Source organism: Lagopus leucura, unplaced genomic scaffold (genome assembly GCF_019238085.1).
Source record: "Lagopus leucura isolate 7727_CA_CO unplaced genomic scaffold, USGS_WTPT01 Super-Scaffold_100008, whole genome shotgun sequence".
In the NCBI taxonomy this organism is placed as follows: domain Eukaryota; kingdom Metazoa; phylum Chordata; class Aves; order Galliformes; family Phasianidae; genus Lagopus; species Lagopus leucura.
The window spans coordinates 10757499-10780200 of NW_024962265.1; the positions used below are offsets into that span (position 1 = coordinate 10757499).

A 22702-nucleotide genomic window follows, 5' to 3' on the forward strand; every position below is an offset into this window, starting at 1 on the left:
AAACTGGGAAATGTTTGGTGCAACGGGCATGGCAATGAACATTCATGACGTGTGTCCATGTTAGTTCTCTTACTGTTCTGTGAGTCAACTATATCTATATCGAAGGTATTTTGAAACCTCTAAAATCATTTTTATAGCTGCTGAAATTGCCTGTTTCTGCAGGAGACATGAAATTAGGCAGAGTAACATAAGGCATGTCAGACTGTCATGGCCATACCTTTCAGAATAGATCTACTTGGCTGACAGGCAACATATCAATTGCAATGGAACAAAGTTCCACTGTTCTTCTATCAAAATAATTGCTTGGTAGACAGAAAAAAAAGTTCTGGTTTTTGGCAAAAAAAAAAAAAAAAAAAGAGCATCTTTGAATTTGCATGCTTGACACTGGAATGATAGGAAGATGTCCTGAATAAGTGCCTGTGCTATTTATATGGCAGTGGGTGGGTGGTCTTTGAAAGCCATTCTGTTGTGAATGCTACTGTACAACTTCTTCTTTCATTACATTGAAGAACTGAGCTTTGAAGTGCCAAAAAGAGGCTCAATCATTTTGCTTTTGTTTTGGAAGCTGAAAATGGATACATATAATGTCTCAATTTCAGGAGTTCTATACTTCCTTGATTAAAAAGGAGAGCAGACAGAAATTAAAGACTATTTTACCTGCAGGATACTGCAGGATAAAACAAAACACGTTGTATCTTTGTAATGTCTGTGATGAATTAGCTTTGTCTGAAAGTACTGAGAACCAGAGCTGAAGTGAAAAGGCAAGTACAAAGAGGTTTTGAGGTTAAAACCCACTTCTTAGGATACCTGGTTGATTATTACTGTAGGAGTAAGCTTAATATAGTCCTACCACATACTTCTTGATGCTGGAGATCCAGATTTAAGACAAGGAAAATCTAACAATATGGCAAGTATTGCACACAGGTAAAAGTTACTGCATATGGGCAGTAAGAACATGATGACTCAACTGATTGCTTATTTATTTATTTTTAATCAAGGCAATAAGAAAACACTCTCATTGAATCAAGAGAAATACATAGTAACAGGAGCAAATTTATCATTCAAAAAGGAACAATGACAAAGACCAAAATTTGAAACCTGTCGCACAAAATCACATTTTCTTTCTGCTGCAGTTAATGCAACTTCTCTGTCATTGTGTAAGGACAGATACTTGATTATTGTAATATCATCTGAACGGTTTTAACTAAGTAAGAATTTAAAAAATAATAGTGACAGGGATGAAAGCAACTGAATCTTGAGGTAAGTAGTATGTTCTTGGGTGAGTGGAAGATGGTTTTCAATGGTGGTGTGTGGAATAAATAGTACCCAAGCCTAAGTAGCCTGTTTAATTGGAAATTCTCTTAAAAGTTCTATGAAAATATCTGTAATCTAAAAAAAAGAAAGACATTTAAAAATTTAGGCAGGGTGATACATGGTTTGCTAAGGAAGATTTTGTAATCAAGTAGATGAAAAGGACACCCTCACATAGACTGCAATCCAGAATTCCCCTCGATCATAACTGAGTAGAGTCTTTTTAAATCCAGTTTTACTCTGTCTCTGTTGTTTGTGTTTAGGATGAAAACTATTTTCTTTTTTCTTCCAACATAAATTGTTATTTTTTGAATTGTGTGCTTACTTTTCATGGGTGATGATGTACAAAATTTTCTCCTTAGAGCAGTCCATTTTGGAAACTCTGTATGCTGATATTAATGGTTCCAAACAGTGTAACAGGTAGGGAGATGATTTCTCTAGCATGCAGCAGTAGTGTTTAACTGGCTACAACATTGTCCACAAGTTCACTGAATAATAAGAACAAACTAACATGCATATTGCAAGTCTTGCATCAGATGCTGACACAGCAGCAGCAGCATTTAGTTGATCAAATTCTTGTGCAGAAAAATTATAATATAGAGAAAGCAACTGCAGATCACACAGCCTTTATTTCCAATGGCAAAACTGCAATATAAAGAGGAAAAATATGACAAATAGGCAGCAACCTTTTCCCTTTAAAAACACACCTGCAATCTTTTCTGAGTTACAAAGGAATAATTGCCAGGGAAACCAGAAGGACATTTATAAGACAGTCTTTGACCTTAAGTTTTTACTGTTTGTTGCTTTTGTTCAGATTGACAGCACTGTCCCTAGCAAGGCAGTGGGCATGACTGCTGCTTTCTCAGCCATTGGCTTTCCAGGCCAAACTCATACATCTTTCACTTATGTGAAATGAGTGGGGTGCTTTCTCTGAAGTGAGGAATCAGAAAAACAAATATATACCTGCTTTAACTCAGGATAAGCCAAATGTATTGGAAATGGGTAAGATGGTATTTATCAGATACAAATTTGAACTGTACATTATATTTTATTCCATGTTGACCAAAGGAGGGATAAATAGATACACAGCGGATCAGTTCTGCCCTCTGAAACTGTCCGCTATGAATGGGACACATTGCTTGGTTCCTCGGGGTTCTCTGTTTTTATTCTTGCAGTGCTGCTTTCTACCAAATTGGGAATGACTTTGTGATCCTAAGAATCAAATGTTGCCTTCTATAAGCCATTACTATTCTTAGTGTTAGATGAAAGTGACTCAGCGCATCATCAGCAAGAATTACATACTTGTATTCTAGGGGAGAATGTAGTGCAATTGTACTTGCAGCATTGGAGATACAGCTGTTAATTAGCTCTGTCCCCAGAGCTGTGTGACAGCAATAATGAAACTGATACATAAACAAGAAAAGGAAGAAAAAGTTCTGTTAATTTGAAGGTTAGTTAGAAAAGCAATAGAGCTTTCAATAGAGAAAAAACTGGAAGTAAAGATTTAGCATTGTAAACAACATAAAAGAAAATTACCCTTTGAAAGAAAGACAGTGGTCTTTCAGGACACAGCTCTTGTTTCAATGCAAGCATGACAACTGGACTTCAGATGCTGAGAAACCTGAAATAATTCAGGTGAGAAATATGCTGAGGATCTTAGAGGAAATCAAAGAATGATAAAAGACAGTTCTGGAGGAAAGAAAAGCTTACAGGTCTCTATACTCAAAAGATTTCACTACACTGTGTCTCATGCATTTTCTTCTCCTTCTTCTGTTGTATGGGTTTGAAGCACAACTTTCATGACCTAAATTTATTCAGAAGTTATTTAGGGGCACTGACTACTGAAGTGTGTTGGAATATCAAAAAACAGCCATGGTAAGACATGTTAAACATAGATAAGTGATCCTTGATTTTCTGTCTAAGTCTGGCCAAGAGAAAGGTCATGAAATGTATCTAAGACTGTGAATGCTATGGACAGACACATTTAGTTGTGCTGCACTTTGTGTTTTGTATGCTGTAAGTAAATTGCAGTTGCCACGTGTGCACCTTTCTAATCTTACTGTAAGTAGAGATGGCTCTAACTTCATGTCATCACAAGGATGAAGCTTTGAGATTAATATGTGGCAGGAAAACAGTTTTGGTAGTGACCATCATGCTTCATTTGGTGTTTCTTCCCTTAAGTTGCAAATTTCCCTTCCATAAGAATTTGCAAAATAGTGGAGCTATGATTGAAAATAGTCTGTATGCTTCTCTCCCAGGCAGGGAATATGAAATGATAGTGGAAGTGATTAAAGTGATTGAATAACACTGTAAGAAGTCAAACAGTGACAAGCTGATTCATAGAAGTAAAAAAATCATCTATTAATTTGAAGAGATTACCACTGATATCCTCTGGGATATAACCTCAGATTGACAGTTGTAATTGGGCTTGCTGAAATGAATGGCTCTATCCCACTGCACTTATATACACAAGTGGAGATGGCAGCCCAGACGCCTGGCCATGAGTGAGAAGTGATCATGTGAAATAGTAAGAAAAGTGATAGTTTCCTTCCTAGTGTTTGCACTTAGAAAAACAGCAATGATGGAAAATGGTAGGAGTGGTAAGCTGCCCTGGCTTATTGCACTAGATAATGCTGTATCACTGTTAATGCAGAAGTCTTGTAGAAAGAGTGGTTTATTTAAGACATTTGTCAGATACATAGGAAGAAAGGTTCAGTCTCTGACAGCCAAATTCTGTATGTGTGCAAACAAGGGCAAGAAATACAGTCATTATGTGCTAGAGTTCTCCACATGTGAAATAGTGGTGATAATTTTTTCCTTTGCTTAGCATGCCTTATGATTGTTCTGTGTGAGGACAGTATAGGTAGCAGACTGGAACCTGTGACCACAATATCTTTCCTTTCTGCATTTATTTCTTACTTTTATTCATCCTCTGTGTATAATTAGACTATTGGGTCATTGTTATATTGCACTGTGAATGACTTTAAATAAGAGCCACGCATTCAGACATTATTTTGTTCAGTTCTAGTATAATCCAGTCTGTGTACAAATAGACTTAACCTACACTCTGCAGTATCGTCTGTGTGCTGTTAAAATGTTACATATTGCAAACTGCTTCTGTTTGTTGTGTAGTCTCCTCTCCAGAAGACAAAGTATGTGCGAAGTATTATTATCTAATAAGATGTGTTTTCTGCTTGGAGCAGAAGGTGCTGCAGGGTAGTGAGGACACAGCTTTGGGGCAATTCACTCCATACTTTCAACCCTGGAGAGAGCTCCATCTCCACAGCTATCATAAATTTTCCCTTTAGCGCAGAGGATCAATATTTTAGGAGGCTGAAGTCATTCACAGTTTTCCATGAGTACCAGTCAGAAAAATGAAGGAATCTTTGGTTTTCCAAGTATGGCAGTGTGATGAGACTTTCATCCCCTCCTCCTGGCACTAGATGTGAGAGATGTAATCATGGAACATAAATTTTTATTGGTTCCAATACTTTTGCTACTATATACTAATTATTATTAAAAGGGACTAATCTTTTAGTCATGGTAAATACTGAAGGAAATTCCAATTACAAACTAGTGTTTTCACCTGAAGTTTCTGATTTGAGAGCTGGGGAAAGAGCGGGAGAGTCAAATGGGTGTTAAGTATGTATTTGGTGAAGGTACACAATTGTCAGGAGCACTTTGTGCATTCTTGCTGCTCTGAATAAGGATGTGAGGATATGTTTGTATAATTCATATTTGAACAAATCTGAATCCTTTCAAATTTCTTTCATAAATACTTTGTTCCTCTTCTAAAAAGTCTAATACAAGAGCAAAGGGGAGTGTGTGAAACAGACTTGCCAAAGGTTTCATATATTTTCCTTAAAAATTAGTTCAGTCTCAAAAGTATCTTTTAAGAGCGGAAATTCAGTGCGCAGCTTTGTTCTTAAAATAAACAAATTAAGAAGTCCAGATATTGCTGGTTGAAGTTCTGCTAGTTTGACGTCATGGGGATCTATTCTTAGGATAAAATAACCTGTGCTTAGCACACCGTACTGCCAAGAAATGTTCACATCTCTGCAAATAACAGTACCTAACTTTAATGACTACTTTATTCTTTCAGACAAGTGTTAGTTATTGCTAAGCCTCGACTTTGATGGCTCAGAATAGAGCAATGCAGAGCTCTAGGGAAACTTTGTTGTTGTGTATCTACCAGAGCAAACCTCCAAGATGTATTTAAAGCAGAATCATTGGCAAGCCTGTTCAGCCTTTGTTGTATGTCAAGCAAAATTAAACCAAATCAGGTAATTACGTGAGGTGAGGGCCCTGCTATGCTATATGCAGTGCAGCCACATGTACCTTATGGTTATGAGGAGGTCACTGCTTCAAATAACTGACAGCCTGAGTAGAGGAGACAAAGAACAATGAGTGAATAAACCTAAAGCATAGTCAGTGCTGGATATTAGATGGAACAATGTTTAAACCCTGTGGACCTTCCTTTCTTTTCCACTACGTGTAACATATTTTCCGCTTACCACCTAGAAGCACGCACGGTAACACTCACATGTTTCTCTGATGGCACTGGGACTGCCTGGTTCAAAGTGGTTGGCTTATGCATCGTTGTATTGACTTTTCCATGTGAATTTATGGGTGTTTTTGTCTGTTTCAGAGCAGATGTTATTCAATAACTGCAGTCAGCAGGTACGCAGTATTGCTCAGGCTCACAGTGTGTTCGGGCTGCAGGCGCTGCCTTGCCATCAGCGTGAAGCATTGTTAGAATAGAAAACCAAGCAAAAAAACAATGTTATTTTATTTATCACAGTGAATTATGATTTCATCTTAATTAAGATCTAGGGTAAACAGATGCCCAAACTATATCTACAAATTGCATGGTTGATGGAAAACATTGCACTGTTTGTCATGAGAAATAAAACACATTTCTGTCAGCTTTGCTCAGAAATTTCTCAATTCTACATAATGAAGACATCAACTCTCAGCTGTTCAGTGACACATCCATCTGTTTTAAATACTCACCTTAAAATAATAGGAAACAAAATAAATGTGGGTCAAGATGAGGAAGATATGGAATGTGTCAGATGTGATGTAAGAACAGATGTAATAAAATAAAGAACAGAAATTGTATACCAACATGATCTGTGTGCAGTAAGCCAAGGTCCCTGTAATAGTGCCTCCAGTAGCTCCATGTCTGAGATACAAAAGCACCCTTTTTGTCCCATGATGGTTTCTAACAATTTCATCTTTCTCCTGTATCTCCAGCATTTGATCACATCCTGTACATGTTTCTTTTTCCAGACTATTACTGCTATTAACACATCATCCTCTTGACTAGCTATCAGTCTAATGTGGAATATTCAAATCATTCTGTCAAATGTATTTCAGTGTTACTGAATAGGGAACTGTGGAGATAGCAGAAGCACATTTTGGTAAAAAGAGATGAAATGCAGAGATTCCAGATTGTATTTCAGAAGGATTGCTGAAAGCAGTGATCTGGATTTAAATGCAAAATGGTCTTCTAATTTCATCTTTAAAATTCTTCAAATTTTAAAATTTTAGAAATTTATTTCTAATAAAATTTTGTATAAAATAATTTATAAATCATTATAAATTTTATAAAAATAAACACTTCTAGAAAGCAATATTTTTTTCAAATTATAGGTTAGAGATGCTGAGTATTTTCATAACCACAAATTATGTGTTGTTATTTTATTAATGTATTTCCTTTGTATTTCATGGAATATAATCAGTAATGCATATAACATGCTCATAACATATTTTCAAATTGTTCTCAAAAATAGTTGATCATTTTACATTTAGGAAAGACTGAAATTCACCCTGTGTGGCCAGTGGTCTTTACTTTCATTCTAGTGGCTTTTGCTAATGACAAAACACGCACCACTCATTTCATGTCATCTGTATTCTATGATTCCCGTGTTTGGTTTTGACTGACATGCAAACTTTCTTCTTCAGCTCAAATTAGTGCTGGCATGTGTTCTTCGACTCATATTAGTAATGGCTTCACTGGATGCTTGACCTGACTTTTGGCACTTGTTAATCACATAGAAACAGAAGAATATAATTTTATTCAAAGTTTTAGGTACGCATCCTCGTAATTTTGCAGAAATAGAATTTGTTTTTTCTCTGCAGAAGAAATTGTGGAGTACTTCCTGGAAAATTTGATCACAGTTGTGTCAGTATTGATACAGTAGAACTCTGTCCTGTTGCGTTTTACGTGCTTTGCAGATTGCTGCCCATCATTAACGACCTTTAGATCTTTGAAAAATTTAAGCTATGATTTAAACTTTGGCAAAGTTTCCTTGAGAAGGTGTTTTTACAGAAGATTTCCTAGTAGCTGTAGCAGCATCGGTAAAATGCTTTTGCCCTGCCACTATACGTATGTACAGTGCTGTCATTTAGTTTTTCACATTCTCAGTTAACATTTGCAACTTATACAACCTATCTCAACCTGATACTGAGCCCCTCACTCTGCCATCATCATACAGCTTCTCTTGATTGTGCTGTGCTTTGCTCACTTGCAGCTGATGAGAGCCATCTGGCTGCATACATTTTTCCTGACCAAATAGAAACAATTTATTTCAAAAGATGGCAAAATCATTCCATTTGTACAAGTAGAGGGAATTCAAATCCTTAAGGGCAGTCTGAGGCTCTTCCAGTTATTTTAACAGCTTTTGGCAACGAATTAATCTTGTACTAATTTACTTGGTTATACCAGGTCTTTGGGGTATACATCTTTTATCATTCCTCATTGAACTCATGTACTTACAGATCATACTTTGTATGCTAATTCCGTCTTGCATTGTCATCTAATAAAAAATGCCCACAGAATAACTTAGAATAATATGGCTTACAATTTTTGAGGATAAAAATAAATGGTTATCCAAAAAATATTTTTGAACTAGATTAACCAAGAAAATTTTCAATTGAAGAAGATTATATGAATACATTACTGACATTCAGGAGGTGTAGGAATAAATTAAAAGCAGGTTAAGAGCATTCAAATTCTTCAGTGGTGATTAGTTGGTACATCAAATTCCCTTTAGCAGCCAACACTAGCTGAATATCACTGAGAGATTGCTAATATAGTTGCAGCTAAAACAACTTCATGGTATTTACAGCTTATGGGTTTGTATGTGGCTGAATAGAATAAAATATGATGTTGTCACTTATATGTCTAACACTACCATAGGTACCTAAGCCATCATTCTGGTTACTTGATATTTCATAGCAATGTAAAGGAACTAAAGCTTAGATTCACAGGGGGACCTAGGCAGACTTAGGTAGACTTTTGGTGCTTGTCTAGATCTGTGATTGTCAAATTCACTCTCTTTTGCTGTCTCGCTCTAGGAAGAGATAAAATGCTTACCTTTCTATTGGTGTAAGTTCTTGTGCAGCTGAAACATGGGTATGGACAGTCACATCTCATGTTGGGATTGATTCTGTGAAGAAAATGGTCGAGTACCCCAGATATTCATGTAAAATGAACCAGGTACTGTACAGAGCACAGAGTCATTGGTTTTGTTTGAAAGCATACCTGGTGGGGAGGAGAGAACACCCCATGTTGTCTCTAAGCTTTAGCTGGCCTACTGCTCACCAAGCCGGCAGTTTGGTGTCTGTATGTCTTACACAGGTTGGAGAAGATGGCTCACACCAAGGTTATTGTTTAGGCATTAGAACATTCTAGGTTTAGTCTATATTATAGGCAAGGCTCCTTCCAAATATATCTCCAATTATATTTCTTCTAGATAACCTTTCTCAATCATGGCATAATAAAACAGACCAGTTTTATATTTTTCTTCCTCTGCTTTCTTTCCAAGTCTTGTGAGAAAATACGTACACTTGAGTGAGTCATTCTGCTCTTCAGGCTTTCATTCAAGGAGTATTTGAAATAATATAGGGTTTCCCATTGACTACCAAGGGCTATGGAGCAAGTTGTTTTCCTGTGCATCAAGACGAATAGGTTTAGCTATGATATGAAGCAAAATAGTCTTATAGATTAAATCTGTTTTTCTCTATACTTGAGAAACAATTATCATTTGCTGCAGTGCTTGAAAACTTACCTTGAGATCATCAGTTCCTTTCATCTACAATGCAAGTACATCTGCTCTTGTTTTGTGATTGGGGCACTAACTTGCCACTGTCTAAATACTCAATTAAAATTGTACTGACTCAGAAACGTGGCAATTAGTGCTAGAGTCAATTTTGTAATCTGGGTGTTAAAGCTATTACAGACTAGTTGTGATTCTGGTTTTGTATGTTGTAATGCCATGTCCTGAAAAAGAGTGGTGAATTTCAGAGAAAATTTTCGCTTTCATCATCTTCACAAAAAGAGAGTTTTTAATTACTCCTATTCTTTCCTGTCATTATCCTCAATTTGCATCTCCCAACTCTGAAGTGTCTGGTAGGAATTTGCTGAGATTATTACCTTTCAGAATCTTTAGAATCAGATACAAAATTATTTCTGGCATGTAACAGTGCTGCTTTTTCCAAACTGGAGAAAAGAAGAGAAAGAAAGGCCAGGATATCTAAGGGATTCATCACTGGCCATGCTTCCACTAACCTCTGTTTCTTTCTGAAAATATTTTCCACACAACAATATTTCTAAGAGCCTTTTCTTGCCTACTAAGAAGTGAAAATATCTAAGTCTATGCTTTAAATTATCTGCTTCTGTTAACTAGTTCTGACTTTTTTTTAAAAGTTCTGAAAAAGCAGTAGATTCTGAAAGAAAAGGCTTCTGTAATATGCAGTTATACTGTCCCTGTCCTTCTTTTATTAAGTGTAGCAGACTGAACCAAAAATAATGAAAACAAGGAGGTGTTATTTCTCCATTAGCATCATAAATGAAAATTATGAATAAAGATTAAAGGTTTTGTTTTGTTTTTTTTTTTTTTTTAAGTTACAGATTTATGTTCCTTCATTTAAAAAAGAAGGAACCTCAAAAGGAAAATGGTGTAAAGGACAATGGGAAAGATAAAGTAGAAGGGTTTGTTAGAGAAAAAAAGTTCTTTGCTTTTTGCGCCTGATGTTTTTTGTCCATCAGATAGTGGAGGGGCATGAAAAGCAGGTATGTATGAAAATGAAGTGCAGGTTTGTACTCTTTCCTTTAGCTCAGTACAGGCCTTGGAAGCGACACTGTAATTTGTCAGTGATGGCTTCATGCAGGGAGCAGTATGCACACACACAAACTCTTCATAGCACTGTGGCAGTATTAGATCTTCAGGTCAAATGAAAATAATAATGACTTAAAAATTTAAAGATTCTGCCTGAAACTAGAATAAAGAAGATTGCTATTTTGTATAGAAGTAACAACCATTTTGAAACTGCCTTTCAAGGTCATGGTTAAAGATGTAAAAAAAGATGTTAAACATTCAAGTATGACTTATCTCAGTTTCATTTTAAAAAGGCAGATCTGCCCTTATGAGTCCCTTACATTTCATTACTCATCGCAACCTACTAATGGTATTTTTCACTGACCTTGAATAGATGGAGAGGTTGGTGAAGGCATGCATTTAATCCCATCTGTGCAGAAAGGCAGAAGTCTTCCTGACTTGGGTGAGAGTGACCTGAGGTTCACAGCATTGCTGTTGTCATTAAGGACATGTTGTGACACGAACTGAAATGTAAAGTTTAGTAATTGATCTTTTATTCTGCTTTTAAAACATCTTTGCTCTCAAACAATCACTGAAGACTAGATGAAAGCTGACTTTGAAGAGAATAATTAAGGTTTTGGAGAGACAGTAAGCTCTGAGCAAGAAATGCATCTCTTATCCTGCCATTGAGCAAGCCAGTGTGTGTTCCCAAAGTACACGTCACAGGATTAGGATTACACGTCACAAGGCATGTGTCTGTGAAGCAGTTTGAATGGTGGAGGGAACATGTAGGTTACATCTGATGATGAATTTGTACGATTGTGTGCTTCATTGAAAATTTTCTTTAAATTCCTGATTTTTTTAAATAATCAGACAAATAGATGATTGTTTTAGACTGAAGATTGCCTTGAATTCAGAGTCTGCAGTGAATGTAATTTTTCTAAAGGCAGTTAAAAGAGGCAGAATATTTTGTTTCACGTCATGCAGCTTTTTCTGAAGCAGATACACTTTTGTTTCTTTCCTTCCTCTGTGAGTGATTAAAAAGAAGAACACTATCGCCTTGCTTACACATTGGGAAGTAGTGTTGCTTCCAGGGAGATTTAAACTTACCAGAAAAGAACATAAGTAAAATTACATAGGAAGTGTACAGAGGAGCGTCATAACTTGGAGCATAGGTTTTACCAGTCAAGTAAAACTTGATCTTTCATGAACTTTCATTGAATTGAAGAGGGAGTTAATTTAGTTCTCTGTGTTCCTGGTTGAATTCTGTAAGAGTACGACAGGTCTTAACTTTCTCTATCTTGTAAAATAACATACCATTTCCCATGCAATACTGTAATGTTTATAGCTGCTTAATTTTCTCTCATTATATGGATCCATTTAATGAAGTGATCTGCACAGCGCCAATAGCCCTTCAGAGTTAAAGCTTAAGCAGATCAGTATCGTCAGATCCATTAAACTCAAAGCAAAAAACACTTCTCACATCTGGCTATAAGAATTAGTAAGGTCTAAGAATTGTATAGAGATAAGTATACAATGAGTGGTTATGAAAACCTGATTCTCAGGCTGATTTTGTCAGATGTTATGTAGAGAAATTTTCCATGTTTTCTGAGGAACATGTCACCACATTGTACGTAAGGGTACATCAAACGTGGGAGCTGAGGAAATGTACAGATGATTCTGCCATGCTGCAGTGCTGCACTGTTCCACTCATATTCTTTTGTTGCAGAATCATCATGGCACAAGGTTGAAACTTTCTTTTTTTCCTGTTCACTGCAGATGTTAAATATATGCTTACAGAAACTGCTTCTAATTCACTGCTGTAACAAGAAGTAATGATACAAGGGGAATTTCCTTAGGAGAGAGAGGGGCATTTCAAACAGATTGCTCTCTATTTTGGTTTGTCCTGTGTGTGTATGGCATTGTGTACTGTTGCCCTGTTCCCTGTGAGTCGTGTACTGTCACTGTTGAGATAGTATTGTGCAGAACAACTGTGTCAGAGGAATGTGTGTCTCTGTACAGCACACTGTATGCTGTTGTGATCACTCTTGATACCTTAATTCTTTTGTACCTCCAAAGGAAGATCAGAGATGATGCTCACGTGGAGATCTTGAGAACACTTACAGAGCAATTTCAATGGCCAGCTGCAACAAGGTGATGGCTTTGTCTTTGGTGGGAAATCCACAAGAGAATGAACAGACAATAGTGACTCTGCAGTCTGGTGGGAAGGGATCTCTTTCCCTTCAACTTTACTTATAAAAAAACTTACGTGTTCATTAGGTTTGTCTCCTTTGCTCCATGAATCTCACAGAAGTGTGCTTCCCAGCTTGTTTTTTGATGACATGTGCTGCCAAGTTTGAGACGGAAAAATCTGATTCTGATAGAGCCCAATTTTCAGTTCTGGAAGCTGAAGAATATCACATCAACTTGGCAAACATTATTCAACAGCTGTCATACTACCACAACCATAGTACTTACAAACTACATCCCTAAGCAAATATGCAAGTTTTTTGATCTGTGTAGGATTATTTAGAAGATTTTGAGTCACAGTTTGGGCTTTGTTCTCATTATCCTTGCTTAAATTTGTAATTCTGGCATCTATTGTGTTAAATCTAGTTATGTACTACTTATCCACATGTGTCCATAACAAGCTTGAGAAGAAGTCAGCAGTTCTGTAGCATGGGATGGACTAGCAGTTAATTAGTTCTTCATCAGGGTAAGGAAGAGATGAGTACAGCTTATTTGGATATATTCTAATGACTTTACTTCACTCATCAGAGATAAATACATAAACATTACTTGTGCATTCATTCATGACAAGCAGCAGGAGCACAAATATTATTCTGCTAATAATCTGGTTTTATTTCTCTTCCGCAAAAGCTGGGATTTGCTTCTCTGCATTTCATCCTATCAATGAATTTAGAAGCAGTGCAATATTGCTGCTTATTGGATATAATTGGCAAGCAAAGAAGTCACTTTTTCTAATTTTTCTTTTCACTTTCATCTGGCTTTCTTTTTTTTGTTGTATTACGCAATGAAAAGCACAATGCAGTGCAATTCTATTTCTTTCTAAAAAAGACAGATTATCTTATTTAACCACAGGTATTTGAATCTGTGAAACTGTTACACTAGGTATGATCTGTGTTGTTGTCTATTCATAGTAGCTGCAGTTATTGTATTCATACATGTATAGAAAACACAATGGCCTACATAAATGTGCATTTGAAGAGAAACAGCTCTAATTATTGCTGAGTGTTCCTGACATACCAAAATAATTAAGTTTTGCAGCATTTTTCTGCAGAGAATTGTAAACTGCTTTGTTCTCCAGAATTACAAAAGAAATTAGGTTAAAATCTCATCAGAGTATTGTAAAAGTTTGCAAATGTGAAAAGCAGCAGCTTTATTGTTTTCATTAAGTAATATGTTGCTACTGTCAATTCAACAGCAAAACCAACCAACCAAACAACAACAAAAAAAACAACTACTCAAGTTCAGTTTAAGAAAACTGTATTTTATTTTTATGTTTCTGAAATAATTTAGTCTTGCAAGCTAATTTTTCAACACAAAGCTTCAGTGAAGTACCGATTATCATAATTGCTGCCTGGAAAGGTACATCTTATCCAGAATCTTTTCTGTCACTTCCACTCATTTTTTTCTACCTATGACAATAAATGTTTCATTGTAGTTTAAATACTTTTACAGGCTTTAGCATGCTCAATGCAACTTTTAATAGGAGATCTACCTAGTTTTCCTTTTACAAAATTGGAAGAGAGAATGTCCACTACTGGGATTTGATCATCTTCTGGAAGAGCAGAAGTTATATAAACATAATTTTAGCCACTGGAAACAGTGACTTACAAAATGAGAAAGGAAACGAAGAAAGAAGAAAGAAATGAGAAAGGACGTGGGAGGTGGAAGATACGTTACTATGTGGATATCTTCCACTGTTCCACTGCAGTCAGCACAATGAATGCGACCGATCATGAGGTGCAGAAGAGAGAAGTGGCAGGAGCAATCCAGGAGCTGGCCTACAGTTTGACTGTAGATGCCAGAAACAAGCAAATATAGGTAGGAGGAAAGATGGTGATGAAGGATGAGGAGGAGTAGGGATGTTAAAGAGCAAAAACTTCAAATTAAAAAAAAAGATCAGTGAAGGCAGCTGCCCAAACAACACCTGACATACTTGGGTACATGGCACTGCTTCCTCTGCAAGGATTGGCTGGATGTGGACTCAGAGGGTGTTGTGGGTGGTCGAAGCTCTAGCACAGAACTCAGCTGGAGGTAATGTACCATCCTCACCTGGAATATAACATATGCGGCCATACTACCAGTATTAGGCAGATTCCTCCCCACACTGCAGACAAATTAAGTTTGTGCACTCATTTATGTAGACTTTCTAGGTGGGAGCTGAGAATAAGAGGAAGGTGTGACAAGGCTAAGGGAGGCTGTGATGGTGTGTTAGAGATAGCAGAAGGGTGAGTGGAGAAAGCAGATAGGAGGTTCTGAATGATAAAAGAGAAAAAGAAATAATTTTTACAAGATTGATTGAAGTGGCAATCCTGAGGAGAAAATACTGACTTCATTGTAATGGAAACCCAAAAGGAAATAAATTAAAGCAACCGCTAAATCAAGACATTTTCTAGTTTTTTAGTACTGTGCTTTGGACGTGTAATAATGTTCTCTCATAATTTACAGAGTAGGAATAGTCATAATTTTCTTTTTCCCCTGGTGAAAACTGTTTTTATGAAAAAGAAATAATTAGATAATCTTGCTTTCTTCCTGCTTACAGTGCTAGCAACTCTAAACAGCACTCTTGAAAAAAAAATCAATCTCATTTTAATGTAATTTAACTTCGACACTAAGCGAGTGTGAACACTGAAATAATTTTGTAGAAAACCCAGTATCATTTAAAATATTGAAATAAAAAATAATCTTTTGGGGAAGGCTTTTTATGCATAGATTTACATTTTTTTCAAATCTCTGACATTAAGTTTTTAATGTATTTGTTCTGATACTGTGGGAGGAAAGGAAAATAATCAAATATATTTTGGCAATTGCAACTAAGATCTGGAATGGTACAGAAGGCAAAGAAAAGGAAAGCTCCTGAAAAAAAAAACAGAACTTTGTTTGATGCATGTCCAGCTCAGTCATCATGGAAGTGAGATTATTTATTGTGAGATTGTTTATTTACAGGAGTTGTGTAAAGCGTATGTGAGTCATGAGATTGACACTTGAGTTCATGAACTTTGTGCCAAACAGGTCTTTGAAGGACTCTGTGCCTTTTGCTTACAGAACAGCCTTTCTATACCAAAGAGGTGCAAGTATATTGAGAATGAAATGATTCTTGATGCAACCACCAGTTTACTTGCAAGAAAGATAATTGAAACAAAAGCAGATTGAAATTTACTGATCTCAAATGCCAAGAAGTAAGTATGAATTTGACCAAGCTTCACAAAACTTAATGCTGGATCTGGCCCCCTGTGCTATAAAATATTAATGTTGGCACGTGACTAGAGGTTAAACTTACTTAGGGTAAAAAAAAAAAACTAAAGCATTTGCTTTATTTTAGGATGTTTCTTATTTCCTGTTTGACACTAAGAAGGTCACTTAGCTTTTGCTGAAAATTCAATTTATGCATACAAAAAATAAGAGAAAAAATAGCTCTTGAAGGATTCCATGAAGGTAGATTAGTAAAGTTTCATAATGTGTTTTCATATAACCAAGTGTAATGTGAAATTAAGGAGCTTTCAAATGAGGCACAGTTATTATTGTTAAATTAACCCTTAAAACGTGACTCAAACCAGGAAAAAAGAACAACAAAAAAAAGCAGGTTGATATAAAATAATGACATAGTACTATATGCGGTCTTTTTATTTTTTATTTCCAATCTATCACTGTAAAAATTCCTCTCTTTCTGTTTCACAAAAAGAAAATGTGCACAAGTCCTTTGGTAGGTTGTTTTTTCTAAATCTCAAATGTTGTAAAACTTCATAACATTGTGGGTGTACTGGGAATTTTATTCATTTTTATTTGTATCTCTATATGGAGCACCTCTCCTATGAAGAAAGGCTGAGGGATCTGTACTTCTTCAGCTTGGAGAAAAGAAGTCTCCGCAGAGAGACCTCATTGCACTCTTCCAGTATTTGAAGGGAGCTTACAAGCAGGAGCAAGACCAACTTTTTACATGGTCTGGTTGTGATAGGAGAAGGGGGAATAGCTTTAAACTGGAAGAGGGTAGATTCATATTAGATGTTAGGAAGAAATTTTTTACTCAGAGGGTGATGTGGTGCAAGAAGTGGTTGCCCAGAGAGACTATGTGTGCCTCATTTCTGGAAGCTTTCAGGCCTGGGTTGGATGCGATTCTGGGCAGCCTGATGTGGTGGGTGGCAACACTGCCCATGGCAGAGGGTTGGAACTAGACGATCCTTAAGGTCCCCTCCAACCTAAGTCATTGTAGGATATATTCTGTTTGTATAGGAACAGGATTTTTGTTGGTGGTGGTGGTGGTGGTGGTGGTTATGATAAATAAACAAGCATTCTCATACTTCTCAAAAAGGAGAACATTTCTTGAGAAAACTGCTAAAGCATTCCTTATATGAGTAATCTCTTTGCATTTGTGGTACACTTATGTAGACTTTCTTTTAGAGAAGATATTATAGGCCTGTACAATATTTTTATTATTTTTCATGAAAGAATGATGTAAAAAGATGGAAAAAAGAATTCAAAAGTTCTAAACTTGTTTTACAAATATGGAACTTTGAATACAGATCTAGATCCATGAATAATGGATCATAAATAAATAGTTCAGTATTAGGTTTGAGTAATAAAAATACAGTTAAAAGGAGATTCTGCAGTACCTCTGTTTGAGCTTTATAACCCAAAAGTCCATTTCTTGACTTGATTAATCAATTCTGAGTTCTTGACTCTCATCACTTTATTATTGTTATAGAACTTAAGGCATTTCTACTGCAGCCAAGAATCTCTAATTATTATTTAATTTCTTATTTATAATTTTAAATACATAAACAGTTTGATAAGAGTGAGAGAAATATTACAACCTGCTGTGTTTATCACCCTAGAGAACTGTTAACTCTCTAGTTATTGTCACTTGCAAATTTCAAGTACAACTTTAGTGAAGAAGGAACAGCCCTGTCTCTTTTCAGTAATCCATGCTGAAAAGTAATGCTTATTCTGTAGGTGAGAGCTTCTCCAGTTGGGCTGTGGCACAGAAAGCACTGTAGTTAATATTGTTAATGACTCTAATATCAAGGCCCTCAGCTACACTTATGCTGTAGACATTTTTACGGGAGAAAGTAACTGCTAAGAAAAACGTGAAGTATTACTGCAACGGTGTGCCACAGATATGTGCATTAAGATCCAGATATCCTTTGTCAGGTATGTCATAGCATTCTGCTCAGCAAATACTGAATAAACTCTGAGTAAGCATTTGGTGTTTTGATAAGAGGGGCAAGAAGAATATCATTTGCTTCCACAAACTAAGTTTACCTTTTATTTTTTCCAGTTTATTTTCTCCTTTTATAATAAAAGATAAGCAGTATATGACTTCATTAAATAGGAAGAAAGCAAAACCAGGTTGGTGTTAGGATAAGCACCAAAATAAGTACATATGTGTTCATGTGTGAAAGCATATATTTATTTATAGATTTTATTCAATGATGTTCTTTCTGGATAAGTGAGAAACTATTCTAAGTCAGTTAATTTGGAAAATTTCATAGTCAGATGATTGAACTTCTGTAAAATAAGAAAGAAACCCTATCCAGAATTTCCTGCCAGACAAAAGCAAAAGAAAATGAGAGAAAAATTTAATCTCTAACTATGTTTAAAAAAAAAATTAGAAGTGAAGAGTCTATGAGGAACAAAGAAAATATCAGCCAAGAAAGCAAGCTTATTTCTAGAGGTGGCTAATTAAGTTTTAGAAAAATACACAAGACCTTGCAGAGAACTAAACAAAATTGTACCTTTTTTTGGTCACATGAACTGAGAGGAAATGAAGTAAATAAGTGAAAATAATTGCATTTGAGGTAGAAGCAAAACTAAGAAATTGTCTGGATATGTAGGGGAGCAGATTATCTCCACATAAAAGTATCTAAATGGGAAACTGCAAGTTTGATATCAAGATGTTTGTAACATTTATATGGTCACAAGTAATACTTTGAGTAGCAAACGGAGAAAAAAGTTAGAAAAACACCTCATGAAACTATGATTTCATTTTTTCAGTTCTAAAGAAAGCAAAACTGAAAAGTAATTTTCAAGTGATAGCAAACCAAAATGAGCTAAAATACATACATCGAGATTGTCTTGAAGAGTTAAAAATGTCAGATCAATCTGATATTTCTTCAGTGGCATGATCAATCTTATCAGCACAGGATGTGCATCATATCTGACCTACTTGTAATTCATTGCTGAAGTAAAGTTTGGTGAGACTCTGTCAGAAATACTTTCTACTGTTTTGAATACTTGTGTTCAAGAAAGATGGTGCAAATTGGACAAAGTGCTTAGAAGATCTGGGAGACTGCTCAGCAGATACAAGGGTTTATCTTACTAAAATAACTGAGCTTAATTACTTTGGGAAAGTAATGATCGATATGTAAGAAGTGTTATACTCAACCTCTGTAAATAGATTCAGGAAATGAATAATAAAATTGGGAAAAAAGATAAAGAAGTTGAATAAATGGGTAAAAACTGAGTATGAATACATTAAGTCTGGAAATTAATGTACCTTTTGAAAATCTGATGGTGTCTCATTAAAAGGGACCTTTAGTTTTAAATTTACAAAAGAGTCTATTTGTGTTTTTCCTGTGACTGCAGATTTGATAATAAAAGGAATTTCCTTCTATTTATTTCTTTACCATCCATGATTCAGCAATTCATCTTCAGTTTTCTGTTTGTTTGCCATAGCCCCATTAACACAATGGGGATTTTTCTTGACATAAGTTTAAGGTTTATTCAAATTAGTAAAATATTCAGTCTATGTTTAAGTCCCATTGAAGTCATGGGTAACTAAATTTAATCACTAAAGCAGTAATTACTCAAACAAATAAATGTCTTTACTTTGTATAAGTAAACCTGAGTGTAGATGATTCCAGTGATATTTAAACCTTATAAAGATAGAATATAAATTATATGAACTCCAGTGGGCAGTAAAGGTTAGTGGAAGATATTTCAGCCCCTCTAAATAAAACAAAACCATTACAAAAAATGGGAGTGAATTTGAATCCTGTGGGGTATGTAGACAGAATTATGATTGATTGTTCTAAATGTAACAACAATGATTTTTAGTTCGGTTTTCTTTTGGTTTCCATTATTTTTATTGCAGCATAAGTGAGACGTATTGGATGTGTTAAATGGATGTATTCCATGTTTGGGCAGCTTCTATTAAAGCCAGGTACCAGTCAGGGCTAAGATAATTAGTGGAATGCTCATTAGTAAGAAGTAAAAGAGGACAAATGCGACTTTATTTTCAGTGAAGATAGAGGAAATATAGAAAAAAGAAGATAATGGCAACTAGTCAGTAGTAAAATTTGTTTGCTTCTGTTTCTGTAATTCTGCTTCTGACTATTGAAAATTAAAAGCCTTGTTTATTATATTTATAAAACAATAATTTCTAAATTGGATACAGTTTTTGACCATATTTATAAAAGCTTCTTCTTACAAAAACACTAATTTGTATCTTTAGTACTTTGGAGAGGATTTTATCTTGGCACTAAGTGGTTGCTTTGCTTATTATCTCCCTAAATTGAAGGAAATAAAAAAAAAAAAAAAAAAGTGGACACATCAAGAAAGAAGCTTGATTACAGAATCTATTCACAGGATTTTCACATTTTCTCTAACAAATGTGGCAGCATTTCTTGTGATTTTCAACTATGAATATTAAACCGTTTTTTCTAAATTTCTCTAAACTTGAATGGTATGTTTGTAAAGTACTGTTCAGTATTGCTGTATCATAGATTTTACTAAGAAAACAGATTTATGCTGTTGTCCTCATTTGAACTTGCACATTGTCTGACTTTTTATGTGTCTGACTTGAGAACTGTTCAGTAATTACACAACATTCTCAGTAGTAAAAACAGTGTCTTGATTTATGAAAGTCTTTCAAAGGAAAGCATTCAAAAATATATAAAAAGCTATCCAGGAAGCCTTGTAATGAGCTTTAAACTGTGTGTGTCAGAAAGCTACTCGATGAGTTATGCTGGAATTTCCAGACTAGTTCCCCCGACAATGGCAGTGGCAGCTGTTATTGCAGAACTCAATTTATGCACAACGAGAAATGTCATTTCCCTTCCTACTTTCTGAGCTGGGATTATGTGCCATAAACTTCCTCTTTCCATTACCCTCTTCTTCTCGTAGACCATCCCTTATTCCTGCAGATATCCAAAGTCATCTTTTGATTAACCCTGCAGTTATGCTACAGTGTTATTACCTCAGTGCAGACGAAGGTAGAAACTTGCATTCTCTATGTGATACGAGTATGCCACATCAGTGTGTTTGCTACACCTCATCTGGAAAAGTAGTCTTTTTTCCATGAGGAAAATTCTATGGCATGGATATAACCTGACATTCACTGCTTGTCTTCTTAGTATCATTAGCTTTAAATATCAGAGGCTAACAGCCGTTTTTTCTTTTACTTACTATTACTGTAGCCTTTTCACCAAAAGTATTAGTTTAGTAATCCAAACTAATCAGTGACTCAGTGAATACTGCTTACTTCAAAACCAAAATAGTTCTTTGGTGGCATACCATTAAGTAGTGATGAAAACTCTAAAATTGCTTTGGTCTTCCTTTTAGGCAACAAGACTTGAAGGCTGCACCTCTGGCCAGTGCTGTTTTTTTGTTTTTTATTATTATTATTATTATTATTATTGTTATTATTATTTTATTTCTGAGTGTGTTCCAAACAATACATTTTGACATTCGAGTGGAAACAATGTGCTTTACCTGGGAATAAAGGTTGTTTGTCCCCAGGTGTAGGACTTTGCACTTCCACTTCTTGAGCTTCATGAGGGTCTTGTCACACCGTTTTTTTAGCCTGTCAGGGTATTTCTAAATGGCAGGTAACTTTCTGGCATATTAGCCACTCTTCCCAGTTTTGTTTCATCAGCAAACTTGCTGGGGATAAACTGTTCCCCTTCTTCCAGGGTTATTAATGAAGATGTTAAACAGAACTGGACCTGTTGTTGATCCCTGGCATACTCTTCTAGTTACTGGCATTCAACTAGATTTTTGTTTTTTGATTTTTTTCTTCTGCTGGCCACTACCCTCCGGGCCTAGACTTCACCTCACTGTCCACCCATCTAGCCTATACATCAACGTTTTATCTGTGAGGGTCTTATGGAGGACAGCGCAGTGTCAAAAATCTTACTGAAGCCCAGGAATAATATCCCCTGATATACACTTGTCAACTAGGCCAGTCATTCAATCATAAAAGTTTTTCAAGTTGGTCGAATGTGACGACTTGTTTGGGATCATGTTGGCTACTCCTAATGGTTTTCTTGCCAATCAGGTGCCTGGCAATGGTTCAGAATTTTCTACACCTTCGCAGGCATTGAGATGAGGCTGACTGGCCACCCATCTTTGCTTCCACCCTCTAAATGCTTCTTTTTGGTTTTGGAGTTCTGCTAGGACGTTCTTGTTCTTCCCTAGAAGTCTCTTCTCATTTTGTTTAATTTCATATTTGTTGGATGGACTGGTGTTGAGCTTGAAGAAGGTGATCCTTGAATATGAACCAGCTTTCTTGGCCTTATTCCATAGGACTCTTCCAATCAGATCATGCAGGATGCCAGAGTCTGCTATCCTGATGCCCAACATTGATTGGGCTCCTGCTTTTTGCTCTTGTCTTTACCACAAGAGTACTGAACTCCACCGTCTTATCATCAGTGCAGCCAAGGCTGCCTTTGATTTTCACATTCCCAACAATCCTCCAATTGTAGCTTTTTTTTTCCATTGACTATATACTGAGACTAAATGAGCATTTTAGGCACATGTGTTTAGGTAAAAGGAGGTGATGAACCCCACTTATTGTCACTATTCCATTAATTCATCCCCTTGCATTCATGGTGCTAATTTTGCTTTTGATAGGTAAAATGTTCATCCTTACCTTCAGCAATTATTTTAAATTATTTGGCTGTCAAATGTCTTTTTACGAAAGTAGTCCTGTCAAACATTAACATCTCTTATGCACCAAATTATCGTGAAAAATTAATTCATTTGGAAATATATATGAAGAAAATGGCATTACAATTGATTCTTCTTTAGATTTTTTTTCTCCT

At 35.8% G+C, this 22702-nt stretch overlaps 1 protein-coding gene across 3 annotated transcripts in view; it reads left to right on the forward strand.

Moving 5' to 3' along the window:
* The window catches only part of MAGI2 (membrane associated guanylate kinase, WW and PDZ domain containing 2), a 708774-nt gene that overhangs the window by 205094 nt on the left and 480978 nt on the right, over positions 1–22702 (forward strand). The window lies entirely within an intron of this gene.